At 35.9% G+C, this 24,933-nt stretch overlaps 1 protein-coding gene across 3 annotated transcripts in view; it reads right to left on the bottom strand.

Annotated features, from left to right (window-relative positions):
- LOC136837407 (trypsin-1-like) overlaps window positions 1-24,933 on the bottom strand; it is a 64,440-nt gene that overhangs the window by 23,556 nt on the left and 15,951 nt on the right. For all 3 annotated transcript variants that reach the window (XM_067102187.1, XM_067102189.1, XM_067102188.1), the window contains exon 2: window positions 10,681-10,912. The gene's annotated coding sequence lies outside the window, so the exon portion shown is untranslated. The remainder of the gene's footprint in view (window positions 1-10,680; window positions 10,913-24,933) is intronic.

The raw sequence follows: 24,933 nt of genomic DNA, 5'->3' as shown, positions 1-24,933 counted from the left end.
AGAAGTAGCTTAATGATGGGCAGTCTCTCTCTCTCTCTCTCTCTCTCTCTCTCTCTCTCTCTCTCTCTCTCTCTCTAAAGCTCTATCTTTAAAGCATATCGTACCTGCATTTCCTGTTTCCAGAAGCCTTATAAATTATAAATACTCACCTCTACTTCTTATAAAACTGCAGACATATAATATATATATATATATATATATATATATATATATATATATATATATATATACATATATATACTAAATGTATATATATATATATATATATATATATATATACATACATATATATATATATATATTGTGTGTGTATATATATGTACATAAAACATCAAGAACATATGAAAAAATTACTCACTCGTAATTTTGCCTATCCTGTTCCTGAAACCAAAAGGTGGAGAAAAATTGTAGATTGCTTCGTGTCCAAACGAAGCAAAATAAAGATAAGAATGAAACGATTTCTGCCGAATAAGTGTTTTTATCTAGATCAACACCTGAACAATTTCCAGTAGACACATAATAATAATAATAATAATAATAATAATAATAATAATAATAATAATAAAATAGTTTTCGCACGCGATGTTACTGTGAACTTTATTTTTCTTAACATATCGCCCCTGCGAACTAACGCGCATGCGTAGAATATACCACCCAGCCGCCGGGAATGGAACATTTGACCCATACAGTGTTACGGTACGATAGGCTGGAATGAGCCGTGAACTGGCCAGCAGGCTGAAGCTCCTTGCGTAACCTCTTACAAAGCCGAGGGTGGAGAGCCCTTCCCAATGAGACCTATTGTTGGAGATGCGATTCCTGTTACTTTACAAGGAAGATGAATGCAACGGCGATGATAAAGGAGGTCTGTGATAAAGGGAGTAGATGTATTTTGATCATCTGCTTTGTTTAGAAAATTCACTATGACAGGGATGAATTAATCTTTGCGAAAATCGAGGAGTGGAAGACTCGTTTTTGAGCCAGAAATTAATAAATCTTTTAAGCGTTTAATCTTATTAAGTTGTAGTAATCACGGAACCAAAAGAGAATCAAATGAATGCTTCAAATTTATGGGGAAACGTCTAATAACCTCAATGTCTATTGTGGAAACGTTAATTAACCCGATGACTATTTTCGAAGGCCTAGTGAGGAAACGTTAATTAACTTCTTGTCTACTGCGTACGCGTTAGTCAACCTCGATGTCTACTGATGAAACGTTAATTAACTTCGATGTCTAACGAGAAAACCTTGAACAACTTCGTTGCCTACTGAGGAAACGTTAATTAACTTCGTTGTCTACTAAGGAAACGTTAATTAACTTCGTTGTCTATGCAGGAAAGCTTAATTAACTTGGGCGTCTGCTGAGGAAACGTTAATTATCTTCGATATCTATTCAGGAAACCATAAATAAATAATTAACTTTGATGCCTACCGAAGATATGTTAATTAACTTCATTGTCTATTAAGGAAACATTAAATAACTTCGATGTCTGCTGAGGAAACGTTAATTAATTCCAGTCTATTGAGGAAACGTTAAATAGCTTCGGTGCCTATTGAAGAAAAGTTAATACATTTAGATGTCTATTGAGGAAGCTTTAAATAATTTCGATGTCTATTGAGGAAACTTTAAATAACTTAGATGTCTATTGAGGAAACTTTAGATAACTCATATGTCTATTTAGAAAACTTAAATAGCTTCGACGTCTATTGAGGAAACCTTAAATAACTTCTACGTCTATAGAGGGAAACATTAATTAACTTTGATATCTACTGAGGAAACCTTAAATCATTTCCATATCTACTGAGGAAACGTTAAGTAACTTGGATCTCTGTTTCTTCAAGTTTCGTTTTCACCATCAATTCATGGAAGAGAAAGTTTACCTGATGCATCACCCTTCAAAGACCAAAATTAAAGCTTTCCAGCCGAGAGTCTGCGACAGAATTCGTGGAAGGAATCTCAAGAAGAGAGCCTGGAAGCCCAAGAGCAAGAAAGCCCCTTCCCCCCGACTGGTCGTTTCGTCACAGGTGGAACTTATGCAACCTTAACCTTGGTATATACCTGGGTTACAGATGGTAATTTTACCCAGTTGTGCACATGTTAGAAGCAGATGCTTGTTAACATAACTGCGGCTGAATTGTCTATTTGTTTGTACCAGAATGTCCACATATGTTTGTTTCTTGCTCAGGGTATCATAGTACTTGTTCCAGACTTTTCATAATAACTGTACTCGAAAATTTTAAACCTCCAATGTAGGTTGATATGCGGCTTCAGAGTGGATGGAACAGAATAGAGCCAGTTTCACTGCTGGTCAAGAGGGTACTTCGGATTAAATAAATGGGAGGAAAATACAGTTTGTGACTAATTAACTAAACCATTTTATTTTTTAGTTTAGCGTAGTAGGATTAAGGTCATCGGCCACTGAAATATTAAATTTCTTGATAATTTTACTTTACAAGCCGTTCATTCAATCTATATTTACAAATGCTTAATACTTGTATGCAAGCTGTTTTCAGTCTAAATAAGTGTACGAGTATATACAAATGACTTCATTCAGTTTTAGATATACCGTATTACATACTATAGTTACCTACATTTTCATAGATATGCCATCTGCTGTAACTTTAGAAATTTGACAAATGCCTTAATTTAGATTATATAATTCAGGGTACAGGGTACTTACTTGCCTTAAAAGCATTTCACAAGAAGGTATTTTGCTTTATTTTTTATGTAGGTCAGAATGATTAACTATACTCAGGCCTATGTATTTTAAGCGTTTTATTTATTTGCAAGATGTATTTGCAAGTTTTACATTCGAAAATGAATCAAACCGCACCTTGTCATTTCTGTACCAAGATGGCTGGTTCCACCTCGCCTGCGGATGGGGCATTGCCTCGTCGAGGCCCACCCCTGATGACCGAGAGAGAGAGAGAGAGAGAGAGACTCCGGTGCTATGCATCGTAGAGTAGGCAGCTGGAAAAACCCAGCGAAATGTGTGCATAATAATGACAAGAGTGATAAGATGCACGGAGACATAGAAGAGGAAGGAGAAGAGAGAGAGAGAGAGAGAGAGAGAGAGAGAGAGAGAGAGAGAGAGAGAGAGAGAGAGAGATTCATAGCAGAACAAGCTGAGAAACAATACAGCATGTAATCAAGAAAAGAGGAAATCCTGATCCATGGGAGGCCACGTGATCATCCAGCATCCTGAAGTTAAGCAATCACGGGTTCCAGCGTCGCCAAGAATCAGTCCTTGACCATGAAGGACCTGGAATTTCCACTGGGCCAAAAACTAAAGTCCCTTGTACCCATTAGAAGTTGCCACTATCCAGGTAAACGAGAGAGAGAGAGAGAGAGAGAGAGAGAGAGAGAGAGAGAGAGAGAGAGAGAGAGAGAGAGAGCCAGCTATAACACACACACACACACACACAGCCTTGTCACTAAAACCTTGTGTTTATTTCTATCAAACTTCCGGCGTGGTCACGCTGGGTGACATCCTGGAACTGTCTCTGTTTTGATAAAAATGCCTTTATATTTGCAGTCATTTTATTTCTTCAAGTTCTTCCTTTATGCTATTCATGTAAAGACAAAATCTCTCTTATAATTATGACGATTGTTAATACAAAACGCGCAGTCACAAGAATGCTTATACTTATTCTTTATCTGACCACCACAACTGCACCCATTTTATATTACCTATTTGTAAACACGCGTATCCTAGCTCAGTTATTCAGAAGCAATCCGAAAGAAGTTCAAACTAGAGCAGACCGGATTTTTCCTAGAGCTGGAGGTCGCATGGCCAAACCTTAGGAAATTTTGGGGAGGTTTTTGCCAGACAGTATTTTCCAGATGAGGACGCGTTATCACGCAAGCTGGCAAATGATATGCGTAAGACTGTACGCTAGCTACTGTTTTGTAGGTGTGAATCTGAGTGCTTTAGCGTATATCTGTTACAGTTTCTTCTGTATTTCAGAATCATTTCTATGAAATGTATTCAGATTTCATAGAAATGATAAAAATAACTTCATTTATAGTGTTTGTTGTCTTTCATTCATTTCGCTACACTTAATAAAATGGCCAATGAAGGCTACAGAACACAAACGTAGAAAACTAACTCTTCGAGAAGACCACCTTTACGGACAGAGGATTAGAGAGACCAGTTTTTATGGCTAGTCATAGCCAGCGGGTATACACCAAAGAGGCTTCTCTCTCTCTCTCTCTCTCTCTCTCTCTCTCTCTCTCTCTCTCTCTCTCACACACACACACACACACACACACACATTGCTCCTCTATACTGTATCAAGAGGAAATCTTCGGAACCTCAACATGCTACATGACAAAGGGGATTTAAAAGTATTTCACGCATTGATCTGGCTGTATGACAAAGTGGATTTAAAAATACTTTATTCTTGGAATTGGCTACATGACAAAGGGTTTATAAAAGCACTTTAATCGTTAACTTTACTCTGGAACTGGCCACATGGCAAAGTGGATTTAAAAGTACTTTAATCCTGAACAGCCTACATGAAAAAGGAAGTTTAAAGTGCTTTACTCCTGGAATTAGCTGTATGGTAAAGGGGTTTAGCAGTAGATGGAAAAGCGATTTAAAAGTACTTGATTTCTAGAACTGGCCACATGACAAATGAGATTTAAAAGTACTTTACTCCTGGAACTGGCCATAAGAAAAAGTGGATTTAAATGTACTTTAATACTGAAAAGTCTACATGACAAAGGAGATTTAAAAGTACTTTACTCCTGGAACTGGCCACAAGAAAAAGTGGATTTAAATGTACTTTAATCCTGAAAAACCTACATGACAAAGGAGATTTCAAAGTACTTTACTCCTGGAACTGGCCATAAGAAAAAGTGGATTTAAATGTACTTTAATCCTGAAAAACCTACATGACAAAGGAGATTTGAAAGTAGTTTAATCTTGGAACTGGCTACATGACAAAGAAGATATACAAGTATTTCAATCGTGGAGCTGGCTACATAACAAGGGGATTTAAAGATAATCTACTCCTGGAACTGGCTACATGACAAATGGGTTTTTAAAAGTACTTTACTCCTGGAACTAGCTACCTGACAAAGGGGATTTGAAACTACTTCACTCCTGGAACTGCTTAAATCCTGGAACTAGCTATAAGACAAAGGGAATTTTAAAGTGTTTTGCTTCTAGAACTACTTGATTAATTCCCTTCCACACAGGGATTCCCTTGGCATCAGAATACTAACAGCATTAAAACAGGAAAGTTATTTTGTGTTTCATAGAGTAATGACTTCAACGAAGTTGCCAAGAGAATCGGAGAATTCATTCCGATAACAAAGAAACTAACTTGATTCTAAACGAAAAGGAAATTCGTCCGATAACGAATTCGGAAAAAAATTTTAAATATCTTAAAGTTAATTATTCGGCTGTCTAACGGGGCTTTATTTATTCACAGTGGTTAACTCGGCGGTGGATCGCTTGAGGTCATCGAAGAATGTTAATTAGGACACGGTACATGAATTACTACATGCTTAGGTTTAAGTGACGTACATTCAAATATGCTGGCGTGAACGAGTGCAAGGAATTTGCACACACACACACACACACATATATACATATATATATATATATATATATATATATATATATATATATATATATATATATATATATATATATATATATATATATATATATGTGTGTGTGTGTGTGTGTGTGTGTGTGTGTGTGAGTATGTTTGCAAGTACAAATATGTATGCAAATATGCATCATATATGTATATATATATATATATATATATATATATATATATATATATATATATATGTGTGTATATATGTGTGTGTGTGTGTGTGTGTGTGTATGTGTGTCTACATCATACAAAAACGGCAGAGGTTCACAGTTTATTCATATAATTTTTATTTCATTACCTATTGCGTCTTAATAAAGGCAAAACGATGAACTAAGATGTAAATAAACATAACTTTAGGAAATTAATAAATAAAAAAACAAGTAACATTAACTCAAGAAATTATAATAAAAAAACAAGAAAAGAAAAAAAATAATAAGGTCAGCACCATTGTTTTTACGAAACAAGTAACTCAAACATTCCTACTCTTCTTTCTGAAACCAAAAAGAAGTCACCGACCGGAAAACCCCAGGAGTTCCTAAATGAAGGGTACGCATGGCGAATCTTGATTCGCTTCGTGGTTCGCCTGCATAAATGTACTTCTTGTTTTTTTCAACTTAATCCTCAAAGCCAAGGGGAAAACCACTACGGGCCATCAGTGCATATTATTAACCAAAGGAGATGAATCATGAATCAAGGTGACTCACTGGAAGTGACTGTAGAAAGTCTCTGTGCAGTGAATCTAATTTTCTGATAATGTAGGTGTTTGGAAAGTGATTTTGCCGTTGATGTTCACTCACTCCTTATTACGGTTCTGCAGAGTTATCCGTTGAAGAGAGAGAGAGAGAGAGAGAGAGAGAGAGAGAGAGAGAGAGAGGAGAGAGAGAGAGAGAGAGGTGGAGGGAGGCATAACTGTGAATGCCAGAGTACTCGAGTTCTACAGACGATGTACTCTGTATTCGACCTGGCTGAACAACTTTTCCTATCTCTCTCTCTCTCTCTCTCTCTCTCTCTCTCTCTCTCTCTCTCTCTCTCTCTCACTTTAAAGTGAGCTCTATGAAGAATGTAGGTTAGTCAAAGACGTATACAAGTGTCTGAAAAAACAAGAATTTAGCCAATAAAACGGTTAACCGCACATAAATCTATAAAACTTCGACGATAACGGGGATACTGGTCTAGTACTAGTACTATTCGATGGTAATTGATAGTGGTAGTGTTAGCGGAGGTGGTGGTTATTTAGACTAATAGAAGGATTTTATTTTTGTTGTCCAAGAAACAGTTCATTTGAAAAACACTATACTGTCTTCCATCCTAGAATTTAGTATATATACCGGAGCCTTTACCAGGACTAGCTCGAAATTTTGCAGATACACAAAAAAAAATGAATAACTTTGTTGGCCGAAACTGGCTCAGCAAATACAACGATCTTGTTAACTGGAGACCAATTATATCCACGTGAACAACTTTGTTGGCGCAAAATGGCTCAGTCAATACAACAATGTTGTTGACTGAAGACCAGTTATATCCACGTGAACAACTTTGTTGGCACAAAATGGCTCAATCAATACAACAATGTTGTTAACTGGAGACCAATTATATCCACGTGAACAACTTTGTTGGCACAAAAATGGCTTAGTCAATACAGCAATGTTGTTGACTGGAGACCAATTATATTCACGTGAACAACTTTGTTGTCATAAACTGGCTCAGCAAATATAACAATGTTGTTGACTGGAGACCAGTTATATCCACGTGAACAACTTTGTTGTCATAAACTGGCTCAGCAAATATAACAATGTTGTTGACTGGAGACCAATTATATCCACGTGAACAACTTTGTTGTCATAAACTGACTCAGCAAATATAACAATGTTGTTTACTAGAGACCAATTATATCCACGTGAACAACTTTGTTGCCACAAAATGGCTCAATCAATACAACAATGTTGTTAACTGGAGACCAATTATATCCACGTGAACAACTTTGTTGTCATAAACTGGCTGAGCAAATATAACAATGTTGTTGATTGGAGACCAATTATATCCACGTGAACAACTTTGTTGGCACAAAATGGCTCATTCAATACAACAATGTTGTTGACTGGAGACCAATCATATCCACGTGAGCAACTTTGTTGGCCTAAACTGGCTCAGCAAATATAACAATGTTGTTGACTGGGGATCAATTATATCCACATGAACAGCTTTCTTGGAGTAAAATGGCTCAGCAAATAAAACAATGTTGTAAACTGGAGACCAATTATATCCACGCGAACAATACAACAATTTTGATAGCTGAAGACCATTTATATCCACGTACAATTATTGGAAGATGCAGCTTTATACTGCAGTTTAAGTACCCATTTTAAAAGCCGTTATAAAATAACAAATAAAGAAAACGAAAAGTGGTTTAAATTTTAGGCGTTTTCTTATAATTCTGGATAAGTTAGCAGCATACATGAGCCTAAACTCGCTGTAGTGGTTAAACGTAGATACCTTCGCTAAATCTGAATATGGATGATTGATAGGTCAACCAGAATTGAACACAATTAAACATATTAATGAATAAACTGCAACGTCAACTTAAGTAAAAACTGAACAAAACTCCCCTCTGCCAAAGTGTTCAAGTGACAGCTAGTCAACTCTGGAGTTTGCTGTTTGCCCTTGAACCAGGTAATAAAGGAAGCGCTTCTCCTCAGGAACGCAGTTTTCATCAACGCTTTTTTTTTTTTTTTTTTTTTTTGCAGCTGTTATTGTTGTATTGAAGACCCCGATTTTTTCTTTTTTGCTTATTTATATCTTATTTATTTATTTACTTATTTATTTACCTATTTATATATTTATTTGTTTATTTTAACTATACTATTTATATATTTATTTGTTTATTTTAACTACAACTATTTATATATTTATTTGTTTATCTAAATACATATTTATTTATTTATTTATTTAAGGGATTCCATACAATTCTTTAAGCTTGCAGTAAGGTTTTATGAATTACATTAAAAGCGCTTCGACAATAGTACTTGGTGGATAGTATAACTCTGTAGCCAGAAACAGGACACTTTTAGCAAAACATTTTTGAAATTGCACAAATTTATCGACACTGCTGATGGAAACTTCATTTACCGACCATGTTGCAATCTTTGTCAACCAGGATTCTCGAATATTTGATAAAAAAATTCTTTTGTCTACAAATGTGTTTCATCATCATTTTATACAAAAAACGCTTTTCAAGAGTCGGCACGATTACCTTTTTTTAAGGTTTTAATCCTTTACAAGGCTACATTTATTTTCTCTAAATCAGTAGCTCTAGTATTTTACAAAGCTGTGATTTTAAAGGTTCCATAAAAATGTTTTCTTATTTTGTAAAACAAGGAATACTTTCAGGAACAAGCTAAAGTTTGTCAGAGAAACGAAAATCTTAAAAGTAAATCTATTCTTAATAGAAATTCATCCTTCCTTCAGTTTTCTTTGTAAAGTGAAGGTGGAAATATACTACTTCCCAAAAGAAAATAAATAGAATAAAATAAAATGATATAAAGAATGCTTTGAAAATATACGACGAAGAAAATCTCTACGTCCTTAATCAAAAAGGCGAAAGAGGAGTTAATGTGTGACAATGAGAGAGAGAGAGAGAGAGAGAGAGAGAGAGAGAGAGAGAGAGAGAGAGTTGGCAAAATTATTTCCAAGATAACGACTGACTCTAATTTTGAACACACGCCTTATAAAAGACTTATCATCGCCCAAATGACAAATACCGAAGAATTAATAAATAATAACCAAACGGAACATTCTGATGACGTTACACCTTGAGCATCCGGTCTGACCTGTATGGCAATGAGTCTAGTGGCAGCGCGCAATGCATCGTTAATTAGAAGCGGAATAACCCATGAAGTATACCACTGATATGACTGGCAAAGACGGAGAGGTGCGGATACGTAGCAATGTTTACAAGATGTGGGAATTTCCGGAAAGAAACGCTTTCCGGATAATTGTGTGGACCTCGTTTCGTTGCGAAACTAATTCCGGAGTGGTTGTTTTGTCCATGGCCAGTCTGGCATAAGGTGGAAAGCTTACCGTAGATCTCCAGATAAGGCGCAACCAGACTTATGGTTGGAAAGAAGCAAGCGTTGTGAAATTCGGAATTATTTCGGTACCAGTCATTTTAAAAAATGAGCAGCTAACTTTTGTACCAGTTTCTTCTGCAATAATGCTTTTAAAACATTTAAAAAAATGTATACAGCGTCTGTATTTGATAAGAGAGTTCTCCTTCAGTAGTGTTTGAACTCTAGACCAAGGGTGAAATCATTCAAAATGTAAGCTCTAGGCCAAGGGTGAAATCATTTAGAGGTAAGCTCTAAACCAAGGGCGAAATCATTTAATAGGCAAGCTCTAGAACACGGGTGAAATCAATTAAAGGGCAAGCTTGAGACCAAGGGTGAAATCATTTAAAAGATAAGCTCTAGATCAAGGGTGAAATCATTTAAAGGTAAGCTCTAGACCAAGTGTAAAATCACCTAAAGGTCACACAAGAATATCTTTCTAGTGAGGGCTGTGAGAATGGATCCCAGTTAAGAAAACTTTCACGTTTTTCGATGAAGTCGACTTCACAAGAACGGATAAAGCCTGTCAGACAACCTCAGTTCATCTGTCAAGGTCTCTCTCTCTCTCTCTCTCTCTCTCTCTCTCTCTCTCTCTCTCTCTCTCTCTCTCTCTCTCTCTCTCATTAATGTGGTCCTTGAAGTTCTTTCTTGTTAAAATGAGCTACAATAATCGGCACAAAACTATACACTTGAGTACAACTAATTGCAACTGAACACAGAGATATTGAAGCTTTTTAATCCTTCCGAACGTACCCTAGTATCATAACACGAGAAAAAGATGGATTAAAAAAGAAAAAATATTGTTCTGAAACAATGACGTCCCATCCTGTAAAATCCTAACACCTGCAACTGCACCTTCGTACCCAAGAAACATTCTAAATACAGTTCTGTATTCACAAAGGTCAACTTATGTTATTCAAGAACAATCTCTGGTTTGCAAAAAAAATGACGTATTCACACTTACGTAGGCTATTTGCTATATCCCCGATCAAGACAGTCAGATCATTTAGGTTTTTCTCGTAAACAAAATAATATCACAGCGATCCGGCTGCCTTCCGCCGACGTTGAACAGAGCACCAAAAATGATGGAGACTTCAATGCCGATCTCGCGGGCCCTTAGCCTTGTTATATACTCTTCGCTGGTGTTACCAAACAGCCTTTTTTCCTCTTCCAGACGGCTGCCAGCGGACTCGTTCCTGTTTAAAGGGAGATGAAGCGAAAAACCGGTCGTCATTACACTACGAAGGATTGTACAAAAACTCATCTGTGACATGACAAAGGAAAACATAGCCGAATTAATCAGGAGAAAGATAATGGGTTCCTGGCATCGCCATGTGTTGGATTTCCAGGTATCGAGAGCTGGATTTTTACATCAGGAATTCCCTACGCTGTAGACTGGTAATACCTTCATGCAAGGCTCGTGTAGGCAAATCGCTTGACTCATTTCTACATGTATTTTGTAGGTGGTGGAAAATTTTGTTTTGGGCGAGTGATTCAAGGAATAGCTAATCATCTAAGACATATTTTGGTGTGAGTTTTAAACCGTAGATGAAGATGACATCTAGGCTGATGGACTGGACCGCCATTCAACGTCAGGTTAAATAGTGGAGATCTATTTTCAGTTATCTTAACTATTATGCATCCCTGTCCGCAGCCATGCGACAAGATTCTATGACCTGCAGAATCTTTATTGCTCCTGAGCAATAAACAGCTTTATGTGTTGTTCTAATAGCACTTGCCTTGGGCGCCGTAAGGTCTCCGGGCATTTTGCCCTCCCATGCCCAGAGGTGAAAAGATTTCTTCATGGATGTGTGTGGTTGCTTAAGAACCTGTTATTTCCTTCCGAATCCTCTCCCAGTTGAAAGAAGAAGAGAACCATTAGACCTACATCATGACATATAGCGATATATACGAAAGAAATAGCCTGTCACTCAGTATCAGCCTAAGATATTTGTTTTCTTTTTGACCTACTGTAGGACATACCCATCATTTACAAAGACTTTTGCCAGATAAGGACATTTGGTTACCATCCTGTTGACCTCCATAAATAGCAGAAATGAATAATTAATAAACTTCCTACGTCTTGCTGGCTACATTCGATATAATCAACATATCTTTGTCTTAGACTCATCTTGGCTGGTTCCTCTCTAACGGACAGATATAACAACAACAGACTGACTAAAATAAATGAGTATAAGAAAAGTCATGACGGATACAAAACAATCATTATTGCGAAAGGAGTGGTTCATTTTTGGATGAAATAATCATGGACTCTGTAAGTTATGAGCATTATTTTTGCTCTTAGTTTAAGCGATTTTATCTTTGGGATACAGAGGCATGTATGTATGTATGTATGTATGTATGTATGTATGTATGTATGTCTCTTCTGGTAAAACCATCGACATGAACGTTTAGCTAGCCTACCTACATATGAGAATCAACCTAATCTATTTATGAATACCTCATCACTTTCACTTCCTCCAGAATGTCTGTTTTCATATTTATAACTTTCCGGACGAGGGAACCTTGAAGAGAGGCGTATTTGACACACACACACACACACACACATACTCACAGAAAAGAGAGAGAGAGAGAGAGAGAGAGAGAGAGAGAGAGAGAGAGAGAGACGATCCCGCTACCGGTCTTCTTTCTTTTCATGATAAGGATTAGGTAACTCAGGTCTCTTGGTTTGACTCACCCTTCCTAATTTTCCCCTCAAGCCCGGGTCAGGTAGGGGAATTTGGCTGTTCGTCCCGTCGACCTTCAAGGAAAAAAATACGCAGCTCTTCAAAGTTTGCGTTAGCTACTGTACATAGGCCGTTATGAACGGTTATATCTATTAGGCTGAAATATAAGTTCATTCTTCTTGTAAATAATTCATTTACAAATTTATAAGAAAAAAAATTAAAAGAAAATGTTGCATAACGCATAGAAATTACATCTTTCCCAAGAACTTTATAATGGATTATCATACTGTAAAATTTACTTCTATCTGTGAAGTTTACATAAGGAATTTCAATTCTGCCTATATATCCTTAGTTATAGCGAGGCTACGAGTCTATCTATCTATCTATCTTTCTATCTATCTGTTCAAAGAACTCTATAATTTGTTATCTTACTGTAAATTTTACTTCCACCTGTGAGGTGTATTGTACCATAAGGAATTTCAGTCTGCCTATCTATCCTAGGCTGTGGCGGGACTTTAAGAGTCTATGTATATATGCATATAGCCCAAGAACTCTATAATGCATTATCATACTGTAAAATTTACATCCACTGTAAGGTACATTTTACCATAAGGAATTTCAATCTGCCTATATATCTTAGCTGTGGCGGAACTCCACGAGTCTATCTATCTATCTATTTACGAAACAGTAATCAAATTACGGCAAGGAAATATTTTACAATGACTACAGCGCCAACTCATCTGCCAGGAACCACCCCTTCTTAATTACACGCCCATGACAAATTCTATTTCCAGGTTATCGACTTCCTGCCGCACCGGGAGGAAGGAAGGTAATCCAGTGAGTCTAAACTCCCAGTGAACCTGTGCTACTCGTTGTGTTACCGGGAGAGTCTCAGTGGCTGCCTTTGCTATAAAGTAACGTCATTGTATACAACTTCATTATACAGCTTCATTATTAGACATTCATTATACCTTCATCTCCGATATTCATTACCAATGAGACTATGAGCATACGAAGCGATACGCATGGAGTCATGCCTATACTTGGACGTAGGCCTATTGTAACCATGAGGGTTGAATCATAGGCGTGCTTTTATATAAAGTACCAAATTTTTTACTTATTATTATCATTATTATTATTATTATTATTATTATTATTATTATTATTATTATTATTATTATTATTATTATTATTATTATTATTTAACGTTTTCCGTCTTCAGTTTTGTCACTCGTTTTTCTTAAAAGATTTTGTTTTTTTTAGGAAATATTTTGAATATCTTACGTCAAATTTCCCGAAGAAAACAACAAGTCGAGAACCAGTCATGAAATTCTGATCATGATTTATAACCAGACCCAACAGTAAAGTAATTAGTAAGAAATTCTGAACTAAATTCTATAAAACTACCTTCAAGATCAAACTTTAAAATAAAAAAAAAATAAGCGTTGAAGGCCCCTCAATTTGAGCGGTCAAAAGATGCGTAGATACGGATTATTATTTTATTTGTAAACGTTCAAAGTATTAATTATAGGTCTAATATGACACGATCCTATGACGCTTTGCCGTATGTAGTACAGTACTGCCCTAAAATGGAAAACTGCAGTATCTACAAAATTTTCGAATATGAGATATGCCACCTATTGGGCTCGTGAAACACTAGTACACAAGTTACTGCAGTTTCAGAATGATTCTTCGATACTTACCACGAGTATTTAGTGGGTCCCATTTGCAGTATCTGCAAAATCAGTAGTAAAGCAAGGGAAAACTGCAGTATCTACCATTTTTCTCAGTTTTGTATTTTTGCAGAAACTGCAGTCTTCCATTTTAGGACAGTACAGTTTAGTATCACTGCTTCGAAAGGATAATAACAGTCAATTAAAATTATTATCCATGGCTAACCCGACATTCATTCAATGTTTTTAACAGATTCATAGACTATCTTACCCCGTTCATAGCGGTAAATCTGTTGAATTATCTCCTAATTTTCTAAAACTTTCACTTTATGTTGAAAGAAAGCTGATTGGCTACAAGCGGACATACTAAAAATCTGATTAAATCTTTTCCCAAAAGCAGGTACCAAAGTACGCATGGCAACCTTTTCTTGGAAGCCAAGAATGAATGGCTGTTTGGGGAGAAGATTTTTTATCATGTAATTCACATTTATGAATCTTAATTAAACTTGAAAAGAACCATTTAACTGTGACAGGACTCCAACTTCCAAGTCTGAGCCGTTTTGCTGAAAAGTGATTTCTGTGAAATCAGTTTTCCTTTTCGAATGAATATGTGAAATTTATGAATGTAATGTTTCACTAAAGCATTGTATCACTATAGGAAGGAAAATCATTACGAGATTATCTTATAATATAAACCTGTGTTAAACTTTTATCTCAGTACGCGAATGATACACGGTAAAACTGAAATTATTTTAAGCTGAAACTGTTTTATAACATCAAAACAATATCAGTGTGAAACTGGCTTGCAGGAAACTTGCTACCCTATGAAATGGTTTAGTTATAATATCACTTCGTAATCGAACCATTTCCCCATAAACTATTTTATGTAAAGCTATTTCAATGAAAGAAAAAAATTTCATGCGAAGAAATAGGCCTCACTGTATCTCCATAAAAGCAAGGTTAAAAACCTTTTTTCGAAGGCAAACAAAGACACAGAGAAGGATGGTATGCGAGTATCCTCTTCTTACATAAGTGTAAAGGATTAACCTTTTTTTCTTTTAGTTTATTTGATTCCTGTTATGTTATGTCAGTACGAGATATTTCCTTCTGGAAAATTTCCTCCGCCTTCCAGCCCTCTCTCTCTCTCTCTCTCTCTCTCTCTCTCTCTCTCTCTCTCTCTCTCTCTCTCTCTCTCTCTCTCTCTCGGGGTTTTCAGCTGACTTATATTATCCATGATTTTTAACGATAATCCTCAGACGCTCCAGGTTTGAATACAAGGTCATCCTAAATTGTATGCTGAGATAAATTTGAATCTTGAGAATGCATGGTCCCTAGAATGTCGATCAAGAAACTTTGGAAGAATGACAACCAAAACACTGAGAGAGAGAGAGAGAGAGAGAGAGAGAGAGAGAGAGAGAGAGAGAGAGAGAGAGAGAGAGGGAAATGTATAAGACCTAGAGACGTGGAAATACACTTCGCTCAGGAACAGAAAAGAGAGTAGCATCTTTGCCGGTGCTCCTTAGTAACAGAGTTCACACTTCAGTCCTTGCTTATTTTTTTAAAGCTTCGTTGGGTCATCCTTCATCTGTTAAACGCCTCCTGTGAGCTCAAATTTCTCCAGAGTCTCCTATTTAGGATTAGATCCTAGGAAAATAATCTACCTCATTCATTTCATATTATTAAAGCATTTTAGATTCTTCACTTTTTAAACTGAATGTTGAGCACTGGTCTCCATTTTGTTTACGCAAGATGTAAGTACTCAAGAGCTACATGACCAGAGTACATTATTTACTTGGCAAGTTTACCCTTTGAGGGCGAATGATTCATGAATAAGAAGCTGGGGCAGTTTTTCTTCCCTGTGGCGTCACCCTATACGGAATGACGTCATGTTAAAATACAGCATACGTCATATTAAACCACGCAACTCAGACTCAAACATATACAGAGGTTCCATTAAGTTCAAGAGGTTCCATGAACTTCCGTTACGATATTCTGAAACTTACTCCGATGTTTTTGGAATGTTTCCTCAGTATATGATGAATTAGCATTGTAAAGTCAAGTCTTATAAAAAGGTTTTCCTATCCCGGTTGGAGGGAAATCCCCACTGGGCTATCAGCAACTCGCGAAATGCGAGAAAAACTCAACCGTGCACGGTGCGGACGGTGGTGGTTCAAGGTCTAGTCCTATGTTGCTCATCTCAGAGTTAAAGTTATCGTTGCAGATATTAATTCTTTCTAAGCAGAGTCTCCCTCTCTCTCTCTCTCTCTCTCTCTCTCTCTCTCTCTCTCTCTCTCTCTCTCTCTCTCTTTAATTATGATTTAGCCATGATGCGTAGGCCTACACGGGCTTCTTTCATCAAACTAAATCGTGCTGACGATAGACCAAATTGATTCAACAACACACTCAAAATAATGGGAACAGCGTAACCTGATCTGCGTAACTGACCTCTTTTTCCATCTGTTTGTCGCACTTTTTGCATCATTCGTAGCCGTCACTCGTTCGTATTTCACAGGATTCGCACTTACGCTTGAGTACAAAATCTTCAAATTGATGAAGGTTGACATTGTCGGTCGTCAAGTTTAGGATGAGTTTACTAGGTCTCTTTACACACGTTCTCCAAAACATTGAAGATGTCATTCCCTATAGAGCCTCGAGTAATTGTTACAACTGAAAGTAAGACTGATGGAAACTGATCAAAGAAAAGGAAAAAGAGGTCTCAACTTAAAGAAAACTGTAAGACTGGCTTACTAAAGGGCAGACAGGGTTGCAGGCAGCACGAAAACCGCAAACAAGGAAAGAACCCGTAGCCTCGACAGCAGAGCTGAGAATAAAACATCCCTAGAACTTTTTTTTTTTGTCAGAAATGACAAAAAATTATTTATGAAACTGCATCATACTTTAAATGTGTACAAAATACATTATGTCCATTACTTGTTTAAGTACATTGCTCTCTAAACCTTGAACAATGTAGGTAATTATAAGATAAAATTAAAAATAATGGCTTGCCTTGGACCTATGCTACACATAAAAGTAATTACCGGTATAATAAAAATTCTTTTTACAATTTACATGTGAGGAACCCGTGTTATAAAAATGACAACAATTACAGTAAATAGTGCTTGGCAGCACAATGGATGTTATAAATACCAAAGAATTACGTATCACTGGAAAGCAATTTATCGAAGCTTCCCATGTAGTAGAAAATCGTATTTTATTTTTAGCAAATATTTCTATTCAACAAAGTCCAACATTTTTTTATTTCGACTAACTTCAATTCAAATCAGTTCATAGAAATACTTAGAAAAAAATGTATATCATTTTCATACAAAATATCTGAAATTAATAACAATAAATAAATACGAAAAGGCAATTTATCACAGTTGTGCATTGTGAGAAAAAATTTAAATAATTTTGGTGCTTAATTTTTCGCAAATATTTTCAGTCGAGACATTTTTGTGGTAGACTAACTTCAACTCATCGTTTTTGCTCTCATTTTTGCTGTTTTGCGTTTTTAAACATGATACGGTAGATAAAAACTATTCTGTTTAAAATAACATCAAAATAAGTACCATAGCAGGAAAGGCAACTGTAGAGTTACGACTCAAAAGGAGAAATATTGCTCAATAAAAACGCTGGCAGTGAGAGATGGGTGCATTGTGGTCGGAATGTTACATACCAAAGAAGAATATATGGAGCTATACAGAAAAAACATGCACATACATATATGTGTGTATATATATACATACACACACACACACACACACACACACACATATATATATATATATATATATATATATATATATATATATATATATATATATATATATATATATATATATATATATATATATATATCGCTCCATCATTACAAGACTGTCGTAACTCCAAAAATCTTGATTTTTCAGGAGAAGCGTTTTAAAGTTTCAAAGTCCTATAACTGCACCGAGATTTTGATTTAGACTTAAAATCTTCCCAGCGCCATCTCTCGGCCAAAAATGCACTTAGACTTACGACTTTATTACCAAAAGACGCAGAATTAAATGGGCAATCTTATGAGCTATGTAACTCAAAACTTCAAATTTTTCAGTTACGACAGTCTTGTAATGATGGAGCGATATATATATATATATATATATATATATATATATATATATATATATATATATATATATATATATATATATATATATATATATATATATATATATATATATATATATATGCATGCGCTTGTATCCAAACATCAGCAGGTTTTCTCAGTAATCAGTTCTTTTAATTCTGTGTTAGTGCTCATCATTGTTTTCTGCCTTTGCTTGCGTCTCAATTTGTTTTTTACCTCAAATACCTTTTGGTCCTAAATCAGGTTTTCGATTTCCTGCATCAATCTTTGTTTTTTTATCGTTACTACCTTCAAGCCTAGTTTTGTCTGCTTCTGCGAAATTAGTTTAGTATGTTTTTATCATTCAAAGTTCCTCTTCCTCTTCTCTTCAAAGGCTGAAGTTGAAATTGATTTGTAAGGGGAGATAAGGCAATCAGCTGGGATGATGAGAAAGAATGAAAAAGATGGACACACCATCTTCCTAATCATTTTCATTTAGCATTTTTGTACATTTTCTTGCCCTCTTCTCATCAGCGTTATTATTATAGCTCTTTTTTTCCTTTGGCTTCCGGTGGACGTTAGTTCAAATGCCACTTATTTGCAAACCAGTTTATTAATTGGCTATTTAAACTCACCGACCCTTTACAGTGTCCTGAATTTTCTTGCACTGTTTCCGGGTACAATTTCGTTACATTGCAAACTTTCGTGTTTTTGTGCGAATTGCATGTGGTCGCCATTTTGGCAAAGCATTTTCTCTCTCTCTCTCTCTCTCTCTCTCTCTGTAAGTCGCCTAGTTCTTGTGATCAACTGGCCAATCATTTCCTGCTCAGGACCCCCTTGTGGTCTGGAGCAAATATTTCAGGTTTTGTGTTTTAAGTACGAGAACCAAACTACTTTTTGCGAATACATTTTAATTCTCCTTCTTGAGACCCAGTAAGATTCACTTCTGTGATCTGAAAATTTAGGATTCAATTCATCGTTGGCAGAGAATTTTCTCTGCACTAGCAAGACGAGATTTTTGTTCAAGAACATCATCAGACTCTCTTGTAGTTCTCAGGTTAAGGGATACTAACATTGAAGAAATCCTACAGTTGGTTTCCTTTATGTCTTTAAAATGGCATAAATATAATTGTCATTACCACGAAAATTATCTGAACCAGTGTAAACATCAATTCAGATGCAACATACAATAGATACATATCTTTTTAGTTTACTTACGTATCTGTCGACATTTTAGCATAAAAAATGAAAGAACCATCAAAGTGGTTTTTTTGTTTGTCGACTACCCTTCTAATATATTTTTATCTCCTTTCTCTTCTATCTCATAACAATCGTAAGGTACTTAGTATATTACCGCGTTTGCCGACTCCATTCATGCTACTACTCGCATGCTTCTGGGCAGTCCGTCTGTGTAATAAGGTTGTCTGAAACGCCAGCACAGTAGTACTAGTACTACTACTATTAGTAGCGGTAATAGTAAAAGGGAGTTGCCTTTGAAACGGCTCCCCCATTTATTCCTCCATGCCATAGTCACCGCTTCTCAGGGAAGACCGCGACCCGTGTGATCACCCACCCTGCCTGTCCCATCCTTCTTAACCTTCACTTTCACCTACGTCACCTGAATGCCCGAGTCTTCAGCCTTTGCAACTAGAAATTATTCGGTATTTATGAGGACGTGAATCACTATCACTTATATGTCATTATCCGGATGCCTTTGGAGCCTACTGCGTACCAACGCGAAGAGAAAGAATAAAGGATGTCTGGGTGTCCATTCATAAGTAGAAAAGTCATTAGGCATATGTAGTCTACGGACCTTATTAGAAAATAATATTTAAGTGAAAGCAAAGATAAATGTGTTTTTTGGAAACTGTGTCGGAGAATAAGTAGATTCCTCATTGATATTGTTAAAAAATGAAGTATGGAAACGTAGGCAATCTTCACAAGTGAATGACAGATAATCAAATAAAACCTTAGTGATAGAAAATAGTGCATCTTTGTTAATAAATGGAAACAGAGAAAATCTTATTTTGATGTAGATAACAATGTATGTATGTATGTATGTATGTATGTATGTATATATGTATGCGTGTATGTTTGAACTGTACGTATGTAGGTTGGTAGGTTTTTAGGAGGCATACTCCTATTTCTTATTAGTTCAGGAACATTTTATCTAATTTACAGAGATTCTTGAGCCGTCACTAATTCAACGGTCAATTCAAGATACCAGAATAATTTCCCATCAATCGTATTTTGAGTATTTGTCAACAAAGCTTTACCTATTTATCTTTGTATACATACATACATGCATACATACACACACACATATATACACATGTATATATATAATGTAAATGTATATATATATATATATATATATATATATATGTATATATATATATATATATATATATATATATATATATATATATATATATATATATATATATATATATATGTGTGTGTGTGTGTGTGTGTGTGTATAAATATATATGTGTGCGTGTGTGCCTGTGTGTTATGAAATGATGCATATTTTCCTTTTAGAAAGGATTGCTTTAGAGACTCCATCTGGGATGTGGCCAACCACAGTCAGCTAATTACCAGGCACATGAACCACTGCTTAGGTCAGCCGAGCCACATTTTCGCCGAATGGAACAGTGCTGGAGCGTTCCGGCTTGCTCGGAACTGAAAACGGAACCTTACGCTAGTGAAAGGAGCACCCTAATAATCCTGGTACGGGAATTCATTGCGCATATATATGTAGGTTGGTAGGTATTTTAGGAGTAATGCACCTGTTTCTTATTATATAGAGATAGATAAAAGTTTTTTTGATAAATATTCTATAGACCATTGGAGGAAAATCATTCTGGTATCTTCAATTAATCTTTAAATTAGTGAAAACTAATAAATTCTATAAATTTTGTAAAATATTCCCAAACTAATCGGAAACAGGCCATTCCTCCTAAAATAAACACACACACACACACACACATATATATATATATATATAGTAGTATATATATATATATATATATATATATATATATATATATATATATATATATATATATACATATACTGATTGATTTATTGGAATTTTGGCAAATTTCCAGTCTTGCTTTATTAGATTTGCCTCATCATCAACACTGATAAATGTGGCTTAAATAGAACCTATTTTCCATCCCCACATGGTTGGTGCTTTTTGACAAACTACTCTCAACTCGGAAGTGATAAATAACTTGTAAAATGTCTCTAGCCTCAAGGAGACCTTCATTGCATGGCAAGTGTTATGACCTATCTTGCCCTGTGACAAATGTTTTTTACTGTAGTATACAGGAAAAAATTTCAATTTTGGAATTTGTGTTTAACCTTCTGATGCAAATACTTTATGAAATTATATTATGAATTTCCAGGTAGATTCTTAGAACATGATGTTTTGCAATGTTAGGACAGATGCTTTGCATCGTTATGACATGTTTTACAATGCTTTGCATTGTTAAGACAGATGTTTTGCAGTGTTAGGACAGATGCTCTGCAATGTTAGGACAGATGTTTTCCATGGTAGGAAAGATTGCAATTTTAGCACAGACGTTTTGCAGCGTTGGGACAGGTTCTCTGCAATGTTAGGACAGATGCTTTGCACTGTTATGACAGACGCTTTGCCATGTTAAGACAGATTATTTGTAATGTTTGGACAGATCCTTTGCAATGTTAGGACAGATGCTTTGCAATATTAGGACATATTTTGCAATTTTAGGACAAATGTTTTTCAATGTTAGGACATATGCTTTGTAATGTTAGGACAGATGCTTTGCAATGTTAGGATAGATGTTTTTCCATGTTAGGAAAGATTGCAATTTTAGCACAGACGTTTTGCAGTGTTGGGACAGATTCTCTGCAATGTTAGGACAGATGCTTTGCACTGTTGCGACAGATGCTTTGCCATGTTGGGACAGATTCTTTGTAATACTTGGACAGATGCTTTGACATAGTAGGACAGATTCTTTGTAATGTTTGGACAGACGCTGTGCAATGTTAGGACAGATGTTTTGCAGTGCTAGGACATTTTGCAATTTTAGGACAAATGTTTTTCAATGTTAGGACATATGCTTTCTAATGTTAGGACAGATGCTTTGCAATGTTAGGACAGATTCTTTGCGATGTTAGGACAGATATTTTGTTATGTTAGGACCAATTAGAAAGCATAATTTGGTTTAGAAACTTGTTGCTTGTGCTAACAGGCAGTGGTGTACACTGTACATTGTATTAAGAACAGATTATTTGCTGAGTTTTCATTCTTCTTATTTATGATTCTTTTGCTCTGATGGATGTCCTATTTCCGGTTTTCTTTTATCGATTTTTGTATATATCATTTCATTAGCAATATAATGATTGTTTTTATTTAAGATTCAGGCCACTTTTCCAAAATAATGGACAGGAAATACACCCAGTAAGATTGCGAATCTTTGCCATTTTGTGAACTGTTACATCTGTCTTCTTTCAGCTAAACCCACTTTCGATACGCCTGAAAATCTGAATTTGCTAAGCTGATTTTCTCTTGATTTATGTCATTGCTGCTTAGTTTTTCCTAACTCTTTTTTTAGATTTGAAGCATTGGCGTCGTCGTATTTTTGATGATCTGGGATTCTCCATCCCTATTTCCCTAACGTTAGTAATCATGAACACTGTCATTTCACGCCCAGCCATGCACAGTTTTGTGCAGTAAACCTTGAGGACTCACGCTTTTCTTACTCATGTGTCTGAAGCACTGAGCAAAAAAAGTTAAGTATACCTTAGTTTAACCAGACCACTGAGCTGATTAACAGCTCTCCTAGGGCTGCCCCGAAGGATTAGACTCATATGACGTGGCTAAGAACCAATTGGTTACCTAGCAACGGGACCTACAGCTTATTGTGGAATCCGAACCACGTTATACCGAGAAATGAATTTCTATCACCAGAAATAAATTCCTCTAATTCTTCATTGGTCGGCCGGAGAATGAAGCACTGAGCAGAATCGTGGTCAACATGTAATATACGAACACATTTCCAATCTGATATTTTTTTCATCCTTTCCCTTAAATTTGTACTTTAATTTGGATTTTGTAATTAGTTCTTTCGACAAATCTTTGTGTTTCTTTGTGGTTTGTACACTGTTTATACGTCTAAATGTGAAGCTACTAGCAATTCCAGTAGGCTATCAGACATTTTTCTGTCAGGTGTTTCACAGGTCCATACATTCGTTCAACTCCAGTCAACTCCTCTCTCTCTCTCTCTCTCTCTCTCTCTCTCTCTCTCTCTCTCGCTAGATCACCATAGTGTGCAATACATACATTTTCCCCGATATTCTTTTCATTACTCCCTCGGTAAGGGTAATAACGACATTGTGATAAGCCACTGCAGCAGTGCTATGCTGACGACATGGCCACTTGCAGTCATACCTAACACAGCATCAAAGAACCCTACGCTGCTCCCAGTTTACTCGTGGAGCTGAAAGCATTCTACTCTGATTGAAACTGCCTAGCGCAGCAAGGGGGATATTGCAATGGAATGACTTTCTCAAGGGACGCCGGTGTTTCTGTGCAATAACCCCAGGAGGTTTAACCACTCTGAGCGACATATCAAGCCTTAGTTCACGAAACTTGTTCAGATTCCTGAATGTTATGTCCCAAACGGTTCGCAATTCGTGTGGGTTACGACCAGTCATTCGACTGTGCCTTTGGAGGCCATCGATGACTAACTATTGCATCACACAGCCCATCAGCCTATATTCTACACACTAGCAGATCCAGAAAATTTTCATGGGGTTCACCAATTTTCATATTATGCACACACACACACATATATACAGTATATATATATATATATATATATATATATATATATATATATATATATATATATATATATATATACTGTATATATATATAATATATACACACACAGAATTATATATATATATATATATATATATATATATATATATATATATATATATATATATATATATATATATATATATATATATGTATATATATACATATATATATAATATATACACACACACACACATATATATATATATATATATATATATATATATATATATATATATATATATGTATATATATATAACTTTTCCCAATTTTTATATTTCTCATTTATGTTATTATTATCTAAATCTTCAATATTATTATTTTTTAATTATTTTTCATGAGGGTGCACGTGCCCGGGGGCACAGCTCCCCCTCCCTTGGATCCGCTAGTGATTCTACAAACCACTTATCCTCAAAATTTGCACCTTTCGTGTGGGCAAGTAGATCAATGTAGACCCCGAATTACAGTCCCCGTTGCAAGAATTCCGTAGACGCTACTTTTATCAAGACAATCAATCATAGCTTCAGATAATGTAAGGATCACGCGGCTTGGAAAAATGTTCGTTTTTTAACTCAACCACGTACCCGATCGCCTTACCCACAGTTAACCTTCCTGTGGCAAAGCAAGGACGCAGTAAAAATGAAGACACGTGTGTTTCTTGTAGAGTTGCGCGGATGATGGTATTCCCAACCAGACAGGTCCTGGTTGTATGAACGGCCTTCACGAAAGAAGGAAAAACCTCGACCGGTTCGCATTTTCCCGAGATGTAACCGAGTACCGGAACCTTTCCCTGAAAAAAAAAAGCGGGACGCCATATCTTAAAAGCTAACCATAGAATTTTCTTGAAAATGATCTCATTATGTTTTCCACACCCAAATCTCAC

This window comes from Macrobrachium rosenbergii, chromosome 59 (genome assembly GCF_040412425.1).
Source record: "Macrobrachium rosenbergii isolate ZJJX-2024 chromosome 59, ASM4041242v1, whole genome shotgun sequence".
Classification (NCBI taxonomy): domain Eukaryota; kingdom Metazoa; phylum Arthropoda; class Malacostraca; order Decapoda; family Palaemonidae; genus Macrobrachium; species Macrobrachium rosenbergii.
Note: the sequence above shows the minus strand (reverse complement) of the source record. Positions and strands in the feature narration are given on the sequence as shown.